The sequence below is a fragment of the Bombus bifarius genome, unplaced genomic scaffold (assembly GCF_011952205.1).
Source record: "Bombus bifarius isolate JDL3187 unplaced genomic scaffold, Bbif_JDL3187 scf7180000010271, whole genome shotgun sequence".
In the NCBI taxonomy this organism is placed as follows: domain Eukaryota; kingdom Metazoa; phylum Arthropoda; class Insecta; order Hymenoptera; family Apidae; genus Bombus; species Bombus bifarius.
This window is the reverse complement of record NW_022885586.1, coordinates 6,751,507-6,773,624: the sequence shown is the minus strand read 5'-3', so window position 1 is coordinate 6,773,624 and position 22,118 is coordinate 6,751,507. Positions and strand designations below refer to the sequence as shown.

The window sequence follows — 22,118 nt, the reverse complement described above, 5'->3', positions numbered from 1 at the left end:
TGGAATCGTGTCATTCTAAACCAAAGTAGTCTTTGGATCGATCATTGTACATGGAATGGATGAACAAACGAAATAGCCAATTTTTTTTAATCTCCCAACATTTATTCGAAAGCCCATAATCCTACTTTGCATCTTATAAGATTGCAATCTATAAGATTATAATTTATAAGATTGAATAATTTCAATAAACGAAGTCTCGATAGTTATGCTGTTTTAAATCGTAGCAGCCAGTGAATCATCCTTAATCGTTCGTATTGTGGCGGATCGGTACCAACAGGACGCCGACAGGTCGAGGCATCAACGCGGCGCAACACCTCCCGGGCGATCCGCGGGTACCAACCGCCAACACCAGAGGGCTAGGACGACAACGAGTCTATCTCGCTAGCGGTCGAATATACGGGCGAACGATACAAATACCGCACCTAGCGATACTCCCTCTACGTCTAAGGTAGGAACTACCGGGTATAGCCTTACTGACGAGTCCACCGGTAGTCCGGGGACAAAACGCAAACTCTCTTTTCATCCGCCACATTGGTGACCCCGACGTGATCTTCAGTGAAAGAGGTGACCGTGCTCGTGAAACGTAACACCCTGAATTTAAGTCAGTCCGAAATGACCAATAACGCCTATTCCGAACGTACGACGGCCGGCGGGGACAACGTAGACTCGATAAATGCACTTCTCCGCGTGCCACCGTTCTGGCCTGACGATGTTAACTTGTGGTTCAAGATGCTGGAAGTGCAGTTCGAAACTGCCCGGATCACGAGCGATCATGAAAAATACCAGACCGTTATCGCGCATCTCGACAAGTCGCACGCGAGATTAATCCGAGACGTATCGACGTTACGAGTACGTCAAAAAGGAGCTCATCAAGAGATTGGGAGAGTCGGACGCTAAGAGACTCCGACAGGTAGTCGAAAAGGAACAAATAGGGGACAGGAAGCCCTCCCAGTTTTACCGGGACCTAAGAAGCCTAGCCACCAACTCGTTAGCAGACGATGTCATCCTCACCGTCTGGGAAGGTCGACTTCCGTCGCGCGTACGGAGCATCCTAGCCTCCGTACAGAGCAAAGATCCGGAAACCCACATCCAAATCGCCGATAGCATCTACGAAGCCACCCCGGAACCAGGGCAGATCGTCGCGGCCAGCGCAGTCCGACTACCTACGATAACCCACCTACCTGGCCAGAACAGCGGAATAGTCGACGCTGTGGCAGCCGCCCGGTCCCGGTAAAACTGGGAGGGCTTCCTGTCCCCTATTTGTTCCTTTTCGATTACCTGTCGGAGTCTCTTGGCGTCCGACTCTCCCAATCTCTTGATGAGCTCCTTTTTGACGTACTCGTAACGCCCGGTCGCCGGTGAGGCGTCGAATACGTCTCGGATTAATCTCGCGTGCGATTTGTCGAGATGCGCGATAACGGCCTGGTATTTTTCCTGGTCGTTCGTGATCCGGGCAGTTTCGAACTGCACTTCCAGCATCTTAAACCACAAGTCAACATCGTCAGGCCAGAACGGTGGCATGCGGAGAAGTGCATTTATCGAGTCTACGTTGTCCCCGCCGGCCGTCGTACGTTCGGAATAGGCGTTATTGGTCATTTCGGACTGTCTTAAATTCACGGTGTTACGTTTCACGAGCACTATCACGGTCACCTCTTTCACTGAAGATCACGTCGGGGTCACCACTTTTTCCGCAGGTGTAGGGTCTTTGTGTCGTGCGTCACGCGACATAAACTGTTGGGAAGTTTACTGTCAAGTGCCGCTACAGTATGAACGAACAAACATAATCACCACTTTCTTTAATCTTCCTATATTTATTCCAAAGGATTTTACAAATTTGTATAATATAATATTATATTTATATATACAGAGGACTTTAACAAATGAACATACAGTTTCGCAATTTTAAATCATTGAGAATGATTTGATTTGAGAATGGTTTGCGCGATGAAATACAATCAGGACTTTCTTCGATCTCGTAACATTTATTCTATGCAATATCTATTACATTCAAAACTTCAACAAACAAAACCCCGGTACACTCTTGCCATTTTAAACTATGACAGTCATTGAATTACCTTTAATGCCATTTAATGCACCATTTAACATGAAATGGTCGAACAAACATAATCATGACTTTCTTTAGACCCCTCACCCTCTACCATTTATTCCAAAGGTTACAAAATTTCCATATTACAAGATTCTCGAAGCTTCAACACACGAAGAGTGATGCGTTTAACATATACTTCTATTGTTGCTCGCATATGATGCTACATTTAATATGTAATACTTTGAATAACGAAGTAATTGAGAGATCGACAATCTTTTTCTTGGTAAAGACCGCGTATAAGAGAGGAAGTATCTCGGTTGTAACATGGCTAAGATCGAACTGAAACAGGTTGAGTTTAATGTCCGCCGGCGGCGGTAGGAATCGAATGAAATGCTGTTTGGGCTTGGCGCGTTCGTCCGGCACTGAATCTTCTCGACGCCCACCACGTGTCGTCGATGCACTCGTGGCATCGCTTCTTTCCATCTCTTTTCAACCTAAATGGGACGTTAGGCGCGCGCGTTGTCTATTCCACGAACGTCTTATAAGTCATTTTGACTCGTTCTAGGCGAGCCGCTAATTTCCTCCTCATTCACCTCAAGATACACCCTGTGAAACTTGCCCATTAACTTATTACCTCCTCTATTCTACTCTGTTTCTCTAGAGAGAAAGAGAGGGACCATTCACCGAGGAGCGTCTCGACGTTGATGCTTCTACGAGTGGTAAGTTAATCGATTGCTCCGATGCTACGTGTTTCAAGGTAAAAGGAATCCTTTGCATCCTTTAAGTTTAGCGATTAACTGTGCCAAATTTCTAACTTTGCCTTTTTGTGGAATTCTTTCGTACAGTCGAAGAGTTTCGGCCATTCCTATCAGATAAGTACAAAGTTTCAACGAACATCGTAAGAAAGTTCAAGCCGATTTCGATGGACTGCTTGGAAAATTCCAATCTAACACACAATTTAGAAATTGCAGTGTCGTAAAAAAGAATCTAATAATTTCCTCTCTACAAATAACAAATTTTACTCTTATTGACCCTATAAAAAAATGATTTCTATGGTTCGCTCCAAAAATTCCAATTTACCCTTAAACCTGTAACAGGCAATTTTCGAGAATTTCTACCACCACGATTTCCTTCAAAGAAACGCTCTACACCCCCGCACGCGAAGACTTCACAAGAAACGCGACTTTCTAGCGCAAAGATCGCGCGATCCACGCCCACGCGCGCGGCGCGAGCGTGCCGCTAGACGCTCGATTTCCAAGTGTAACTCTAGTACTCCTTGTGTAACCGACCCTTAACCGTGGCGCCGTTTACACGTCGCCGATCGGAGGCCAACGAGAGCGACAAAGGATCACCGACGATCGTCGCGTGGAACGAGGACCGAGACAACCTGCGTGTGTCGGCAAGATTGGTGTACCGATTCGAAGCCACGCGAGGAAAGGAAAAGGATAGGACATGCATTGCTCGCTTATCGTACTCAACTCGCGATCTGACACTCCTCCGAGAAAGTAATGAGCGCTGATAGAAATGCACTTAGCCGTTCTTCCTTATATGTTACGCTCTTATAATAACTACTAACATCCCACATTCAATATTCCCTGAAGGTGTCTCCAAAACCGTGGTAAAAAAGGAGAGGAGGCGATTGCTTATGTACAAGTAACTCGAAAATAGAAAACAAAGTTTTTCCTGAGCTTCGTTTTAGAGAAAATCGAGATTGAGTATTCGTCAGGTAGCAGGCGTGTAGTCGACTTGCACTCGAACAAAATCTTTTCTGTTTTGAATGAATCGATGATAATTAACGAACAAAATTGGCTCGTAGAATTGAATTGAAAGGAAGTGCGAATTTTGCCGAAGAATTTATGAACTCTTAGTAAATCCAAATATCGAAATTCCGAAAAAAGTCTCGGAGTAAAGACTGGATTATCGATGTTTAGAAAATTATGGAAATTTAAATTTTAATTTCCTTTACTGGACATTTAGATTCGAATATTTGAAGCACTGCTGATCTGGTTTATGATAAACCTTTGGCAAGCATTTGTTTTGCATACGAGGCGCCTATCGTTGTTAAGGGATTCCGGTCATGAGAGGAGCAAGACAAATTGTCGGCGCACGATCCCGTCGGCCGAGCGATCGAGATCGTGATCGTGACGGCACGGTGCCGACGACGTTTGTAAATCAATTAAGCCGTGCAGCCGATTACCACGTCGTTAATTAAGTACCACCAACAGGCCTGTCGAACTGTCCTCTAATTTCGTGCCTGCCTCTCCAACAGAGTCGATAATAAAGATCGTTACCTGCTAAGTACTGGCCACTTATCTCAACCAGATAACGAACCAACAAACCTATTTCGCGTGAGAAGAATAACGATCGTGCTACTGTGACATACTGACTCCAGATATTTTGTCAATTGAAGCAGATACTAATTCTTACAAGTGACAAATGGACGAGGTTTCTTATCTGCTTCAGATGTAGACCAGAGTATCAAATTTTTGACAGTTCAATCAGGAGATTTGGATTTTATTAGTCCATTATGAGATAAATTCTTATTTCGTTTGATTATCCTACTGTTTATTCTACACTGGCTACGAAAAATATTGGCACATATCGTTATTTTCCAAGGAAGCGTTTTTTGATCAAATTTTACTGTTAAATGATGTGAAATTTAATATACTTGGAGTAGAATAAACAGAATGTGCCAATACTTTTTGTAGAAACCACTGTAAATGAAGATAATCTTATCCTTTCTATCTTCCTTCTATCTATCAATCCTTCTATCCTTTCAAATACTTTTATTTTGTAATCTGCTCAAATGTTTGAGAAGAGGAAACCCATTCCTCTAAATCTCAGTCTCTTATCTGTAAACAAAAATCTGTTTCTTCGTCTAAGAGAAGGTTCCACTCAATTTTGCCATTTATCGTCTTCGCATTCTGGAGATCTCAATTTTTCAGAGCCAGGATAAAAATCACGATAAAAGCAGTATTTGCATCCTCTGTTATGCTATTATTATTGCCTTTCGAACTCTTAAAATCATCGAAAACCCTAAAAATTTCAGTACCTTTCATCGCTATAGTCACGTTCGTGTACGTCCGACCACCGCATTCAATTCTACTGAACACAGTCCACGCCGAGCCTTACTACTTTCTCGTGAAAATTTCCATTTTGCAAGCATCTTCGTCGCTCGTCGTCGTGACCAACGCTGGCGATTATCGATGTCTTGTCATTAATTTATCGAGATGTGGCTGACAAACGCTGAAAGCTTTGTTTGACGGGCGCGCATACCACCGCCGCGCATGAGTTATGGAATTGCAACAGAAGCGGCGTTAAGCTTGACTTTTCAAATCGTTAATTTTGACGCTCAGTCCCCTCGTAACGAATAGCCATCGTATATCTTCTGAACGTACAGCGAACTCGTTTATGGGGAGCCGACAAGTGACACCGTAAGTACCGTTAATCCTATTAAAGGAGGACTAGCTCGGACACAGCTCGGTAGTCATCTGAAATCGATACCCATATCGAAAGATAATCGTACTTGGCCTTGAGAATGCGGTTATTATTCCTTTGTTCCACCTGTGCTCGCTGTGTTCGATAGAAAATTGAACATACTATCGAACGTCTATGTAGGTCACATGCATTTTGTATGTTAAAGCGCCTATCATCTTGGCATTTCTGGCACATCTTCCATAGAATCCCAAGGTGTATTAAAAATTGGAAGATTTCTGTAATGTTCTCGTTTCGTATCGTTAATTCTGAATTCCATTTCATACCTTCTACTTTAATTGTATATAAATTTCGTGATCTAAACGAAGATTGCTTAGAATCGTAATAGAATTACTTTTTAATGGTTTCGTTTTATATCTTGGAATTCAACGACAGGTTGCTTTGCATAGAAATTTCGTGATTTAGGTTAAGATTGCTTGGAATTATAGTAAAAATATTTTTCCCATGTTTTTATTTTACGTCCTAGAATCGGACGATAAATTTCATTCCGCACCTCCGCAGCTTCGATTAGAACGTAGAAGTACGTGACTTACATAGAAGTTTCGTGATGTAGGTTAAGATTGCTTGGAATTACGGTAGAATTGTTCTTCCAATGTTTCCATTTCACATCCTGGAATTTAACAATGAATTCCATGTCATCTTCGATTTCCTTTCCGTAGCTTTCTACAGTGAGACACGGACGAAGATAAAAATCTTTTTACGGCATTTCTAATCCCAGAATTAATCTACTGTCACTGTATCGAAGAACGAGGTATGCCGATTATTAATTGTATTCGTGGTTAGGTTTGAAATTCATGGAGAGGAAGCTCCACGTACAGATAGTCGGTGACTTATATGACGGCCTTTGATCATTTCAGTAATTCTTGATCAATTATTTAACTTTCAAATAAGAAAGAGCAGATTAAAATTCTTAAGACATCCTCTTATCTCCATAAATATTATCAATTAAAGACTTTAATGTCGATAATAATACCTAATGAACTGTATTGATTACGAGTAGCTGATTTACGAAAGCTTGAAACATACATAACTCTTGCACGGCTCGTAAGATTCAAACAATCATTCTTTTTACGCTACATGTGTATCGATTCGATCAGAAAACAATCGATCCCTTATGATTCTTTCAACCGGCACCAAATAAGACAAAATGAAAGGAGAATACGAAGAAAAAGAGGAAGGGGACACATGGTTACAAAGAATTCTGCACATGTATACTGGGTCGTCCTTCGTTAAAAAATAATTACAGATCATGATTGATACCGAGACACATTTTATTCTTGCCGTTCTTTCATGTGCTCACGAGCAATAATAAAGACAATATCGTCGTTATTATTAGCTGGTCGTATTGTACGATTGTACCGTTACATCTGACAATCGTTAAATCGATGACAAAAGAATTTTATCTTTAATAATACACGTGTCTTCCACTGTCCTCTTAAGTGATGTATTTTTTTTCCCCTTCGTCCGGTCCAATCTTCGTTCGTTCATGGACACGTTGGTAACGTTCTACCGGTCCCAATAATTATCGTTGCAATTAAGTATTTCAGGTGAACCGGCGGTCATACCTACATGTTTTACCGCCGCTTCCAACGATATTTTTCTTCCGATATTACTGTGCACGACGCCGCGGCCGTATATCAACCGGCCATAGGCCGGTGTTGAAACACGTAATTAAGAACTCGCGCGAATATGGTGGCCTGCCAGTCGCGCGGTCTGCACCGCCAACTTATTAGGGTACTCTGGACGCTATTGTGCATCGTGCTAGTACATACATGCGCGATGATACAATAGCCACGCGTTCACCACGTTAATATTACGACAGAAAAATTGCCAGCATACATATAGCTTTTCCTGTCGTAGGCTAGTGCAGTGATTTTAACTTTCTACCTTACAAAGTGAATCGACGATCATCTCTTGAAATTCATAAAAACAATTACGATAAGGCGTTCAGAATGTTGAAGCTTAACTGTGGCGAATTGCGAGCGCAAGAGAACATTTTAGTACATATTAGCAAGGAAAGAGTATTTTGATTCATTCCATTCTTTACTAAAATCCCCAAAAAAATCTCTTTGGATGTATATGATGAAAGCCATCAGAACTAATAGAAAGTTTTTCACGAAGCAATATAAAAGTGGTACGAAACGGAGGATACAACAAGCCCGTAGTGCGTTAAAAGCTTCAGAGAAAACGAAATACCAGTGTCAATAAAAATCTTCATACAAGATAAGATTCATCTCCATCAAGCGTCCAATTAATCAAGCCCAAACCGCAACCATCAAACATCTCCATCAAACGTCAAAATAATCGCTCCACGTTCTTCCCTATCTTACATATGTATATAAGGTAAACTCTTTCCTGGTTTGACAATCGAGCAACGGCGTAGCTATACCGTGATGTCGAATGAACCGTTTCGAACGAATTCGTCGCGGCGTCATCGCGTTTAGAGAAGCCTGGAGCAGGAACGATGTGAAACGCTCGTCTGCTACCGACAATGATGAATCGAATGCACCCCGCTCGAGATGCACGCGTTTCGTGCGTGGGAGTGTTACATTAGAAAATACTGCGTGCATCCTGGATACACGTTATGGTTCATCTTTTTTTTCTTTTCTTTTTTTCACACGATTGCAGGATAACACGAGTCATCGTAACAACGTCGTCAGGTGGAAAATTCCACGATTAACATACGGGTGGGATGCGCCGCGTTTATCGATTAAATTCTTTGAAACGGAATGAATAAAAGCCGCAATAAATTACAGAGTGCGATGTCAGAGGAAATTTACTCGGGAATGTTACGAACCACTAAATTAAACCGTCGACAACAATCGGCATGAAACAGCTGCGCTAAACGCGGCCGCAATTAATTGTTGTTAATTTTTGTTCAATTGCGCGTTTATTTTCTAAAGGGGTAGAGCTTAATGAAAGTCAAAAGGTGTCCTGATGAATGGGATAAATGGCTCCTCGTTACGGCGATTTTTCTCGGCCGATCGTTCGTTTCTTTAACGTCGGGGCTCCGACTTGTTTAATCGAATTTAAAAGAGCTTATTCGCATTAGCAGCCGCTGACGCAAGATCAAAGAAGAAGAGAGTGAAGCTGTATTCATACTGGCTGTCACTTTCGAACGTTCTACCGAAGAAGGATGGATCTATCAATCTTTATTCGATTTTTTTAAACATAAGATTTCCAGGATGATCCTGTGCGTGGGTAGTACTTATCTTTAAATCTCAGATACTTAAAGAATGGTATTTATTAGTTTGCAATCCTTCCATTCCTTTATTAATTTGTTAAGAGGAGAAGACAAATTAATTCGTCTTGTGAGTTCTCAAATTTCCAATTTTTTACAGTATGCATCTAGTTTCAAATACGTTGATACATTTTTGCCACGAATAAATTATAACATATTTACATTTACAGGGATTAAAATCAATCTAATTAAAAGTAATCTTTCTTTATTGGCTTCCGATCCTATTTCACAAAAGTTTCTAATTAAAAGCTGACCTGGTTATCAGATTAGATTAAGTAACTAACAAATACCTGATTTATCGAAAATAATTGGGACTTATTTAACTTCTAATTCTACTTAATTTTTAAATATGCAAAAAATAGATCTACAGGTGATCTAAACGACAATAGCACTAATTAGTGGCCAAGCTCGATTCGATGGACATTTTCCTTCGTAGATCTCTGATCTTTGACCTCTAGATAATCTCCGATCATTTTTAATACCTTTGGCTTCATCTCGCGTTTAGCTTCGAAAGAGATGATCCTCGAAATGATCCTGGTCAACTAATTCCTTCGATTACCTTGTTACATAGCGTTTCACTCACCATGCCGAAGGAAGTGATGAAACGCCAGGATATAAACTATACTGTTTCGCAGATGGGATTCTTTCGCAAACTCCTCGAGCCACGATTTCCGCATCGCGAACTATTAATCATCGACCATCGCGGATGCGATTCTGAACTACTGATTGGTCCGAATCATTCACGCGTCATTAGTGCACCGCGGCTGTTCGTTCTAATTAATTGTCGTACGTCAAGATACCATCGTGCACATTTTTACTCCCATCAACCGGGTTCATTACACAAAGAACTTTTTCCTTGTTACATGAATCGCCGTTTCGAATGGCCTTAAGTCGTATTCTAATGAATTTTCGCGAGGCAAATATTCAAAAACAAATGTAATTTCAATCCTGATTGATTATCGATATAGGTGCGTTCAACTAGAAAAAATTCTACTAGTGAGAAGTACTGTCTTTGTTGCATTCAGAAATTTATATGAAGATATAAATCTCTCTGAAACAGTTGATTCTTGAATACCAAAACCGGTACCTTTGATTAACACAATCATTAGAACATGAAATTCTTTAATTACTATAATCAACATATTTCCAACGTAATCTACGTTTTATGGAATCTTCGAGATATCCAATGTAAGATCTGAAAACGAAACAGTCAGACATTCTAATGGGACAAAAACGTGGCTGGTTCTTAAATTCCATGAAATCCAAACGGTGTCCCGCCAAAGAAAGAACTTAAAATTCCTCGATTGCCCATTAATATCAATTGCGGTTAGTTGTGTTCCTGGAAGCTACCTTATCTCCCACATAATTGCACGCCCACTTCATTCACCTATATTAGTGAAGCGTTTCGGTCAATTTCATCCAATCAAACGATACGGGTCTACATCGATCGTTATCTTCTAATCTGTCGTTCAATATCGACTTAAACCGCGTCTGTGGATCACACCTGGACGTATGCGGGCCATTTCCATTCACACGAACTCGAGAGCGAATTAACTCGGTTACCGATGCTAACCTCAGGTAAATATGCAGGTAGTCTTGTAAGATATTTTTTAAACCTCATTTCATCTATTCTGAAGATTAATCTTCACCTTATTCGAAGCTATCGTGAACAGATTTTTATGCATTTTAACTAGAGATTTACTGAAAGAAGCAGAAGAATATCGATCTATGTTTATGCAAATTTATAGAAGTAATTAAATAGAGATTTGTCTCACCTGTCAAACATTGTAACGAGTATTCTGAACATTTTATATATGTATATTATGCTTTTAAATTTCCCATAAATGCATTATCGTTTCTGATTTATCCGTTATTTTAAGGTTGCACATTTTAATATTAATTTTTCTATGGATATAAGGTACGAATATTGAGAATCATGACAGAAAATCTGTCTATAGAAAATAATATAGACATATTTTACCGGCCATTCGATGCATCGCTCCAAACAACTCAACGATCACGTCACACGAAGATGGATGAGTGTTTTCGAAAAATATTCACGAGCGTTTGACCCCTCGATCTTTCCCATGCGAATGCCGAGTAAAACGCGACTCGATAATACTTGTGGACCGGTTTTGGTGAAAACCTACCACCCTCCCCGTCACCATCAGGGTGGAAACATCAACGGGGGCAAAAAAAAGGGGAGATCTTGTGCAATATGCCTCGTGCCAATATTATCGGTCGCCTCCCTCTCACGGTGGACCTTAACGACCATGCACGATGATGCACTAGTCCCACGCTCGTGAGGTCACGTGCCACTTTCAGGGACCTGCATCGTGCACCAGTCCGTGTGATTTTACGAAAAACCGTTTCCACCGACTCCAGCATCCCTCTTTGCACCACCAGTCACCCCTTCATTCGGCGAGATTTATTGCACCCCTATTTGCAACCGGTTCTAATGCCGCTTTGTTCGACTGATGACATAATAGAACACCGCCGTTTAGATCTCCCCAGTTATTCGCCATTGTGCGCGTTTGTTTCTACGACTGGCAAAAACATTTTTAATGCTGGCTCTTGGGAAACGTTAATCGTCGATCGTAGTAATAAGATTTATTAAAATTTCGTTTGTGGATTCAATTCTTATCGAAGTTTTATTGGAATGATTTCTGATATTTATAGGAAGAATTGAAGATACGAAGGGGAAGATTTGCATTGTTATTTATTTTATTTTGAGTATCTTCTTTAGAAATTTGCTCTGAGATTTGATCATCTTATTCCAAGCGATATTCTTTTGTTACATGATTGTTAGTCAGCTATTATTGTTTGTTAGTAATGAAGTTAAGTAATGGAGAGTTAAGGCCTAACACTCTTCTAACATTCAACGGTAGTAAAAATGAAATGCTATGAAAGAGGTTTCAATTGTCATTCATTTTATCTTGTGCAACTGCTTCGAAACTCTCAATCAATGTATTTTATTCTGAGAACTCTAACCTGGGACTATAATCTTATTCTGGAATTTTGATCATTCAATTTCTATTAGTATTTTTGACCAAATAATATCTTTACTTATTATTATGAATTCTTAATAAAGTTCCTATGTATACTTATAACTAATATTTTCATAAAATACGAAAAACTACAAAAAAAAAAAATTTCAGTTGACATTAATTGCATTTCATGCAACTTGTTGGAAATTCTAACCACCTTATCTAAATTTTTATCATCTTAAATATCTCTAAATATTTTATCGAGCAAGCGTACTTTCTACGAAACATTGAACCGACTGAACCCGGCTGCATCCTCCGAAGAAAAAACTGCACGGCCCGTTCGACGTAACGCAATCGCACAATAATTTATAACTGTGAGTGCCACTCGTAGCCGCGTATCGTACAAAAGGTATGCAACAAAACGTTTATTAAGCAGCCCAGTGGGTGGCTACCGGGAAAGGTCCATCGCATCAAAGGAATTGAATGAAACGACCTCACCAATATCGACTTCCGGCGTGTGATCGCGAGCCGTACGCGCGTACGTGCGAGCCTGCAAAGTGAATCGCAGTTAATCTATCAGCCACCCTGCAGTCCAGACTGAGCCTGGAGGGAAAGGGAGAGCCGGGGGTGAGGCGCAGAACAACCAGCTTCCGATTGGTACGAGTGGCTGGCTCTCTTCTTCTTTTACGGCCTCTGATTCTCTCTCACGTTCGATCAAAGAGAAACAGAGAGAAAGATTCGCGTAGATTCGTATGAGAGGCACGCTGTCATCTGATTCACCGGCGGATGTGCGTCATAGAGGATTTCTAGACGATTGAACTAAGTGCCTGTTCCACGACAGCCTCGCCCTTTTCCTACGAGAATTTATCCCGCCTCATTTGCCAGACACCGTTTTGATTTTTGTACTGGAGAAAGGATGTGTAGGATGATGAACGAATCGAATTTAGGTGCAACTGATTCGTTTCAATACGGCTGTCAGTGTGTATTGAACTAGGTCGACTTTATATTTTCGCAGGAATTTAGGTTGTTAGTCGTTCATCTGTATGTGAGAAATCGGTTAATGCATATAACAATATCTTGTGGAATATTTCTTTGGATACGTACCTCTTGTTTATCGCTTCTCTAAGATGAAATTTCAATCGATTTTCTAAAAATCGTATCATTGTATAGAAGATTTCCTTCAGTTACTCCATCCATGATCCCTAAAACAAATTCATAAAAATTACCCTTTTTTCGTGTCTTTCGTAAACCACAAGATTACTTCACCGCGCTTCCACAAAAATTATATTTCAATTATCATATAGTAATTCTATTAGTCACAAGGCACTGTATATTAAAAATTCCAAACTAATAACAATTCCAACTAAGGAGTTATCCACTTTTCATCAAATTGTTTCTCCCGCAAAGCAGAAATCAACCTATGGTACCCGATCGATCTTACCACACGATACACCTCTGAACGCATTCTTAAATTTCAGCCAACATTACACATAAACCTCTCAGTTTCTTCCACAATTAATCCCATTGGGAACGAGTCCCGAGAACTACTCACAACTGAAATCATCAAATACCAACTACGCAATATCAAATTGCCTTCTACGAGACGTAGGAACGTTCAATTAGAGCGCGTGTCGATGGCGACCACCTTTTTTTACTAGGAACATCGGTCGTTATCGTAGGAACAGCAGCCTCGAGATTAAAAGAACGTCCCCCAAGGGTCTGGTTTGGATTCGATTTCAGGGGCAGTTTGCAGAGAGGAGAGTGTCGCGCGGCATATGCGGTCGGTTGTGCTCATTGTGCACCCGCCTTAAAAGCAATAATGAGCGCGGAAAACCGTGGTCGCGTGTGGGAAAGGTATACACGGTGTTCCCGTGGGGCGTTGGTTTGACCGACTGTCAAACTTTATTAGCCAAAGGATAGCTCGTGTTACGGGGGAGCTGCAGCCGCATCACGGTTCTCGTCTTCCTCAAATAGCTCACGGCTGATCGAGGGATCTCATCGTGGTGGCTCCTACGGAGATGAGTCAAGGGAACCTGTTCCCTATCCCCTTGCTCCGGAGAATCGAAATTTCATGGCGGACGTGGCGGTCCTTCTGTGTACACGATGAACCTCGAAGATCGGCGGCGGGGTATAATTCATTCTGGGTGCGAACGCACCGACAGAAGTCAAGAAACTGGTTTCAAGAGGAGTCTGTTTATTATTGTAATGCGAGGAATAGCGAGGCGATGCTTTGATACAGTTTGGACTGTGGTAATCTGTTGACCGAGGAAAGAATCTTTAACCAGTTTGGAAATAGGGGAGGGCTTTTTGATGCCGATGTATAGGTGATTTGTGTTTTTGAAAAACTTTGGTGGCGTAACATCGAGTATTTCAATATACTGGTTGCTATAAAGCTTTTTGTAAGAAGAGAATTAAATTAGAAGTAGTATTTTGTTACAAAGAATAAATATAAAGAAGTGCGTCTTGTTATAATTATTGATCAGTACATTCTTAGATTTCTTGGAAAATATCTATTTTTAAACAAGAGGTTCAGGAGAGAAGTACTAGGATAGTGACAAAATCTTTAATTTGAGAAAGCTGGAAGTGAAGTGAAATTTTAATAGAAGAACAATGTTTTTTTTTTATTTGAGGCCTTCAAATCATTTATCTTAAAAAGAGTACGTTTCATTAATCTTTAACTCTCTTGATAGAATTAAGTTGACCACAAATAGCAGAGAGCTTGTGACATAAATCTTTCTGAATCGTACGATTTGCGATTCAGAATGATGTTCGCAAAAATGGCCGGATGCATCGCACGGATGCACGTGCAGAATGGTCGCGTGTCTTTCGATAGCGGATGTACGGGTCGTTTCCGTGATTTTTCTCCAAGCCACGTTCCGGCGCGATAAAGGCAAACAATAACGTCGAAATATGGTTCTCAGAGGGATCTTCCACTTTGCTATTCTCATTTGCCTGCATTCTTTCTACTTGTGTTCACGTGATGCGCGGTCAGAATTGAATTATAGCGAATCCAGCCACTTCTTGCCACGTGCCGACGTGCGCGTGGTTCCTACCAGCCTATGATCTAGCAGCAAACAATGGGATAAAGATAAGAAACACCCTTTGCCGAATCGAGGAAGCTGAACGAAACGAAACGCGTGCAACATCCCCAGTGATGCGTACGCTCTTCATTTTCTACGCTTGTGCAGTACAGATTGTTCATTCGATTTAAGACAGGAATATTTATTCGTCAGGGTGACACGTTTTATTAATTTTTGAAAAATATTGTAAAATGTTTCTACTTTTCTCCAGTCTTCCGTCGAATGTGTTAGTATTTTTATATTTTGTCGGATTTTTAAATATTTTTCCCCCTACTCTGGCCTTTCTTAACAGCTTTTGAGATCATATTTTCATCTTTTCCGTAATAAAATGCAAATCGAACATTCTTCCTTATATAATATCTATACTTTTATATCCCTACGTTAACGAAAATTCTACATAAGAAATTTCACCACGCGAAAGAAATTACCTCTTCATACACAATTAAGTAATTTTCAGTCTTCAAATTTTTAGAATCTCCCCTAAAAACTGGCAACTTCGTGACTCACACCACACTGCGCAGATCATAAACCATGAATTTCGTATGCCATAACAATGCTTGAGAATTACCTTTCAATCGAGAACAACGAGTCTGCTCATTACCACATTTTTCCGTTGAATCCCAATTACGAGACACCCCTGAAACAAGAGACCATCGAAAATCGTTCACACGCAAGAATCAGAAGCTGTGCTTTCTGCTCGGTCACCAGGCAACGTAGCCACGTCACAATTACATAATTCGATGCACCCTTGGAGCATCGAGGACCTGTGGCACATGCAACCCCATGCACGCACGCGTACCCATGGGAACCGGTAATGAGATGGTGGTCACGGTTTCCCAGCCTGCGAAGGTGGACGACGGGAATGCACCCGATGATGCTGTCGGTGGGTGATTGCTCTTTAGCGTGGGGATGATACGGGCCCATCGGACCCCCTATGGCCTTTGTCAACAACGGCAATATGCTTCGCGTTCTATAGACAGACAATTTATGCGAACGGACCTGTGGGAACCGAAGTGTCCCGATGGGCTCGATGCTACTACCATCCTTGACACGAATCGAATTGACACATGTTTTTATTAAGTGGTATCGAAAGTGGGAAAGTGGAATTTGGAGCACCCTTCTTTCGGAAATTGAAATTTTTAGATATGGGCGGAGAATAGCAACTTTTGAATCGTGAAAAAATACTTGTTAAAGAGGTTAGTGAAGGTTGATTCTTAAAATTTAGGGTATGTGTAATTGGTTTTCCAAATATTTTTGGAAACTTCAGTGTTTTTGTTTCCTCACAAGTAGTACCTTTTTATTTTTTTGTATTCGCCTTTAAGTTTTAAGAAAAAAGACGTCATGAGATTTAGATTGTCATCTACATTGGCTAAATTCTATTTTTGGTATCATTTATGCTACGGTGCTCACATATTTTCGCAGAATTTTTGGAATTCTAGAGCTTCGGATCGAAGCCTTTCTTCTCTGCCATCGATTGACGTACGAGAGGCGAAGACGGATGAAGGAAAGAGACAAGAGAAGGAGACGCGAAGCAGACATTAAATAATCGAAATGCCCCGCGGTGCTCCTATTATGACTTCTCGAAAAGCGGTTCTGCCAGAAGAGAATTCAATGAATATAAATTAATTCAGCTCGTTAGTGGCTGTCCGGCTCCACTGCCAGTTTCTATGTGCGCGTTACCATCGTTGATGGACCTCTACGAAACGAGCCAGGCTCTCGATGCACATATAAAGCCCCATATACGCTTACATTATAGTTTCATCAAATTACCTCAATTTTATCGTTCAACGTTCGAGCGTATTTTACATACTACAATATATATACAGGGTGGTTGGTAACTGGTGATACAAGCGGAAATGGGGTGATTCCACGCGAAAAAAGAAGTCGAAAATATAGAATAAAAATGTTTCGTTTGAGGCTTTGTTTTCGAGAAAATCAACTTTGAATTTTCGCTCGGTACGCGTGCACTTTATCACGTCTCGTTATAACGGATCTCACTGTAGATCGTTGTCTCGATGGAAATATTAAAAAAAAAATTTTTTTTAATTTTTATTGTATATTTTCGACTTCTTTTTTCGCGTATAATCACCCCCTTTCCGCTTGTACCACCAGTTATCAACCACCCTGTATATATAACAATTTACGAAGCAAGAATTTTTTTTTGGAAATGCACCTACATGAATAATGAATATATTACTAAACGATGAATTAAATATACGACGAATTGCTAATTAATAAATGCCAATAATTATATCTTATCTTTTATCACGTCATTAATCAAACAAAAGAAAATTTTCTATAACCAACATTCTAATGAAATTAAAATAACGCAATAATAATACAATATAATGCTACGAACAACAACAACAACAACAATAATAATAATACAACAGCAATAGAATGCAAAATTTTTAATTGCAGAGGAAATGATAGAAAGAGATCATTTTGAGGAAAAATTTCGTTATCAATCGTATGCAAATTTGTACACGAGTTCGTAAGTGTAGACGCGGTTTTATGCAGGAGAGTGAACGCGTTGGTCGAGGCGCCGCACAACATGTTGGAAAAGGGCCGGTAACTAACTGGGTCATATTATCGGGTTAATTAGCCCGGATTACGTGTGTGCTACGATCGATCTTAGAACGATCGCCGTGCAACACGTATTGATACGCGATCGGAAAGTTCGCCGGCAGACAGCGTTGATCGGAGAGCATAGAATGCGACCCTGGTACTTGTGTGTCGATCAAGTCGAGTTAATTAGAAAACCTGAATCAAGAAAAATTGGAACATTGTTGCATAGCAATATAATCGTGCAAAAATTACGGCTAAGTGCGAGATAACATTACAGTAATATGTAAAACAAGGTTTTTCAAGTTTTTTACGCTCATTTCTGTCTGGTATTTTGTTCATAAATTACAACACCATCAAATACAATTTCATAAAACAGTAGGAATAAGTAGATTAACGTAGTCGCGCATAGTCTCATAATTCTTATCTTCTTTGCTGATTTTTACAAATAATTTAATTCTTTCGATATGTGGCATAGCTGAAATAAACCTGGTGTTTCAAATATTTGATAAGCAATTGTGGTCTGGCTATTTAGATTTCAAATTCTTAGATTTTTTAATTCTTTTCTATATTGAAAATAATTTTCAATTCTTCCATTCCATTTTCACATTGCTCAATTCCATCGTGTTTTAAATCTCACTTCTGACTAATAGAAACGTTATTAAAAAAATTTTTTTAATTTGACAAGTGCCTTTGCTGTTACAAGTCGCTTCAACCTGCTCAAAATTATCCTACAAATAAATCACAGAAACACTTAACTCAGAATTTTCAATTAAATTAAACAAGGTGCCCGCACAAAGAGCCCACGATCTCTGAGCGTAACAGTACGAGTGGTCGAGTTCGATTGTGCGCCCACAGGAACTAGGTCATATCTCGGGATTAATTAAAGCCGGTTACGCGAGCGATCTCATAACGGCCGGCTAATGGAGTATCGATATTCGATCGTGAAATCTCGCGGTGATACCATTAACCGGTGCAACGCGTTGTAAGACAACGTGGCGCTAGTGTCACCGGTATATCGTCGAGGCGCTAATGAAGCCGTATTAATTAAAAACGCCAGGCGACGTGTTGGAACGCTCGAGGGACACGTTGTAAAACGACATCTTAATGGCTGACACCAGCCGTGTTCCTCCTCCGTACGACGATTCCTCGTGATAAGATGCAGAGAAGGTTTTTCGCGCCGAGGATCAATCGGTGCCACTCTTTCCATCGGAAGCGAAACCGTTATGGCGCCGCGCGTTTGCTCTCCGATAATTTATAGTAACGATCCGGCAGATCTTTATAGCGTCGTAAATCAAATTAGGCTATTTACGGGAAAATTCGAAAGTCACGCTCGTTGCACGAGATAGATACAATCTGAGCTCGTTGTGCTCGTATCGAGCGCAACGGAGGACGTCGGAAAATAAATTTGAAGAGATTTGCGATAGCATTAGAGAAACGTTCCGCGTTTTTATGGCAATTAGTAAGGTTGTTGTGCGTGTAGTTATTTTACATTTTCAATTTTTGGACGAATAAAATCATTAGAGGTTGACAGCTTTTTCGATAGTTCGATCTATCATTTTTCACCCTATTTATCTTTCTCACAATATGACCATTCTTTCAATTGTAGGTTGCATAAATCTCACAATCGCGTAAGTATCGCAAACAGAAATCTCTTTTCTACGATCGTGCAAGCGATACATCCTCGCAAACGTTGCTGTTTCTGACGTTTCCATAGATATAATTTGCGTTCGAGAAAGCTCCGCGCTGCTCGATCCTCGTTTGTCCTGTCACGTGTCACGTGGAGTCAACTGCCATCCGCAGCACGCGATAGCCACGTGTCTATTGTCGCGGCACGAGACCAGTCATACCCTTTTCCACAACTATTGTCTGCAAATCAGCGCCAATCGGCCGCCATGAGACCGGCGAGAGCTCCTTGATTGTCTCTTCGGACGCTTCTCTGGATTCTCGTTAGTTGGTGCAACTATATATTTAAAAGACGAAAGCTACTTTGTAAGAGTATAATCGTGAAGTGTCTGAATTCTATGAAAATAGAACACTATCTCGACATTTATATATTTCTATCAAATTAGATTACAACATGGACAAGAGTAGATAAATGGTACGTATTAAATCTGAAAAGAATCGGGCGAAATAGAATATTTCCTTTGACCTGGCAATAGTTACCAAACCAAATTCTCATGAAATAAAGCTCGTGATATTTCATAAGAATTATTTGTAACATATTCAAAACATCTCACTCTATACGAGCGTGATAATAAAGTACGCTTAATAATACATTACGTGCATCGTTAACTCATATTCAATTATCTCTCGCCAAGCAAACGCGCAAAGACAATATATTCGCCTTCTCGCGCTCGTCTCGGCTGATTACGAAACTCAGCTTAAAACCCGTTAAACATACCTTCTATCCTACTCGAACCCGTAATCGAGCTGCATAATTATATTGTTCTGAATTCAATAAAATGCGCGTTATTTATTACAACGTGTGAGTCGTAACAAAATGTAATGACACGTTATCGCGCGAAAGATTCGTATCTATCCATGGTCTTATGGAGCGCACTACCTGCCCGCAAATTGCTCCATCACGTGTCTTTGAGAAGAAAATTATACGTGCCCCATTGCACCCAGAAAAATTGAATCTGGTAATGGGCATATACTGAAAAATACCAGCATAAGCACCGAGAACACGATAAAACCGATGAAAACTCGATTTTCCATTTGTGAGAATCAGAGGGGTGAAGTTTGGTTTCAAGGGTAGCATATGTTGTTGGTCCATGGGGGAGCGAACGTGGGGACGATCCACGTAGACTCACCTGTGGGAAATACTGAACTCTTGTCCAGATTCCTAGTACATTGTGGGAAAGGTCACCATCGATTTTCGCGATGTCTCGTTGAACAATAAAGTGTGGAACTTGGAAAATCCCCAAGCTGAATGAATCGTGAACGTTTCCAAGATACAGGACTCCCACGACGATCGTTCGATCATGGAGAGAACACACACCTGCCTTACTACGTGTCGAGAATGTTTCATGGTGATGACGTAGAGAGTCGACTCGAGGCGTGAAAAATTCTGCAGAACAATCGGCGACGACACTGTGATCATCTCTCTACGCGCTCATTTTCTTCGCCTCATTTGCATAAATAACAGGTAGGAGCGGGAGGATGAAAAATGAACAGACAGAGTGGCTCCTCGTGATGGATGTCATTGCGAAGAGAGACTTATAACGCGTTACCGTGTTTGCGGTCTTGTGATGAATCGCACCCACTCGTCTGATACTTGGGCTGCCCACTCTTGCCAACCTCTGTCCACAACTTCGCGCTACCCACTTGGTCAAGTTTACGGTTTTCCTCGTTTTTCTTCCTAGTTTGCGATTACGCAACTTAAAATCAAGAAGATTGAGACTAATCGCTGTGATAGTAGAATTTTGAGCTGCGTTAGACTAATCTTTTTTGATGAATGTTTAAGATTTCTTCGGATGTTGGCTGTTTTTCTATTTGTAATTGTTATTGATGTAGGTGGCGTTTTCTTTTTATTCTCTTCTCTTCCGTCCTCTACTAAAAATTTGATATATCGAATCAAGTGGATAAAACAAGGTTACAAAGTTTAGTTTGGAGAGTTACATGTTAGAAATTTCTCTTTTGAAGCTCTTACAGAGGCAAATGTAATTCGACGAAACTTGTAAGACGATTGATTCTACAGCACAGTTTTGTGCTTTGGATAGAAACGAACAAGATGGAATTTCAAGATTATTTTTCTGTTCTATACACCATAGGTTTTAGATCTATTTTCTTGTAGATTTCTCGCTCAAAGTAGAGATGACAGAGTCTGACGTCATTTAATTAACGAATGGTCATTGTAATTTGCTAAAAATAGAATACACCGAGAGTTTGTCGGGTTATTAACGAGACGATCTGTAATTTTTTTCGTCTGTCTCCGCCTGGACGTTAGAAACGACCTAGCTCCGGGACCGTTGAATTATACGTCGCATCGTGCAGACGCACAAATCTCGGACGGAGAGCGGAAGGTTTCCGAGCCGGCCGAGTAATTTTAACCAACTAACCGGTAATTACCATGAAATTAATCATTTCTGTGCCTCGTTACACGAGTCACTCGACAAAGTCACTAAATCAAGCCTCTTGCCTTGTATTTCTTCCCTCGGTTGCCCTTACTTTCTTCAAGAAATACAGAAATCTCGAGAAGCAAACGCGGATGTGAATCCTGTTCTTTACCCGATACAAATAAAAATGTATAGATTTCAATTTGTTGCTATTGATCCTCCATAAGCAAATTGAAGTATCGACGATTCTGGCGAAATTTCGCTCCTAAATTTGTTACTTGAAATTTTTATTCTTAGTGAAAAAATGTCAAACACTCGATTTAGCAAAGAATTGTCTAATGTAATAAACAATAAATAAATATATATACCAGGAAACGTTAGAGTAGTGAAATAAAGTTAAAACAAAGGATAAGTATCGAAAGTCTTACAATTTAAATTTCTACTAAGAAAGCATACTCGGTATCTCATAATCGTCAGCTGACACGTATAGTATCAATGACTATAGAAGCTCAATAGACGACAGGTAGATCGATAAATGCCAATAAATGCAAAATAACACTATTCTAAAGTTCACCCCCTAACGAGCAAAAGTCTTGAATCATTGAAATCCGTTTACTAAATCAGCAAATATCGTAAAGCACC

The 22,118-nt window shown here is 40.4% G+C and overlaps 1 pseudogene; it reads left to right on the top strand.

Moving 5' to 3' along the window:
- Positions 1 to 612: 612 nt before the first annotated feature.
- On the top strand, positions 613 to 1,234 carry LOC117216315 (annotated as a pseudogene).
- The last annotated feature ends 20,884 nt before the right edge of the window (positions 1,235 to 22,118 follow it).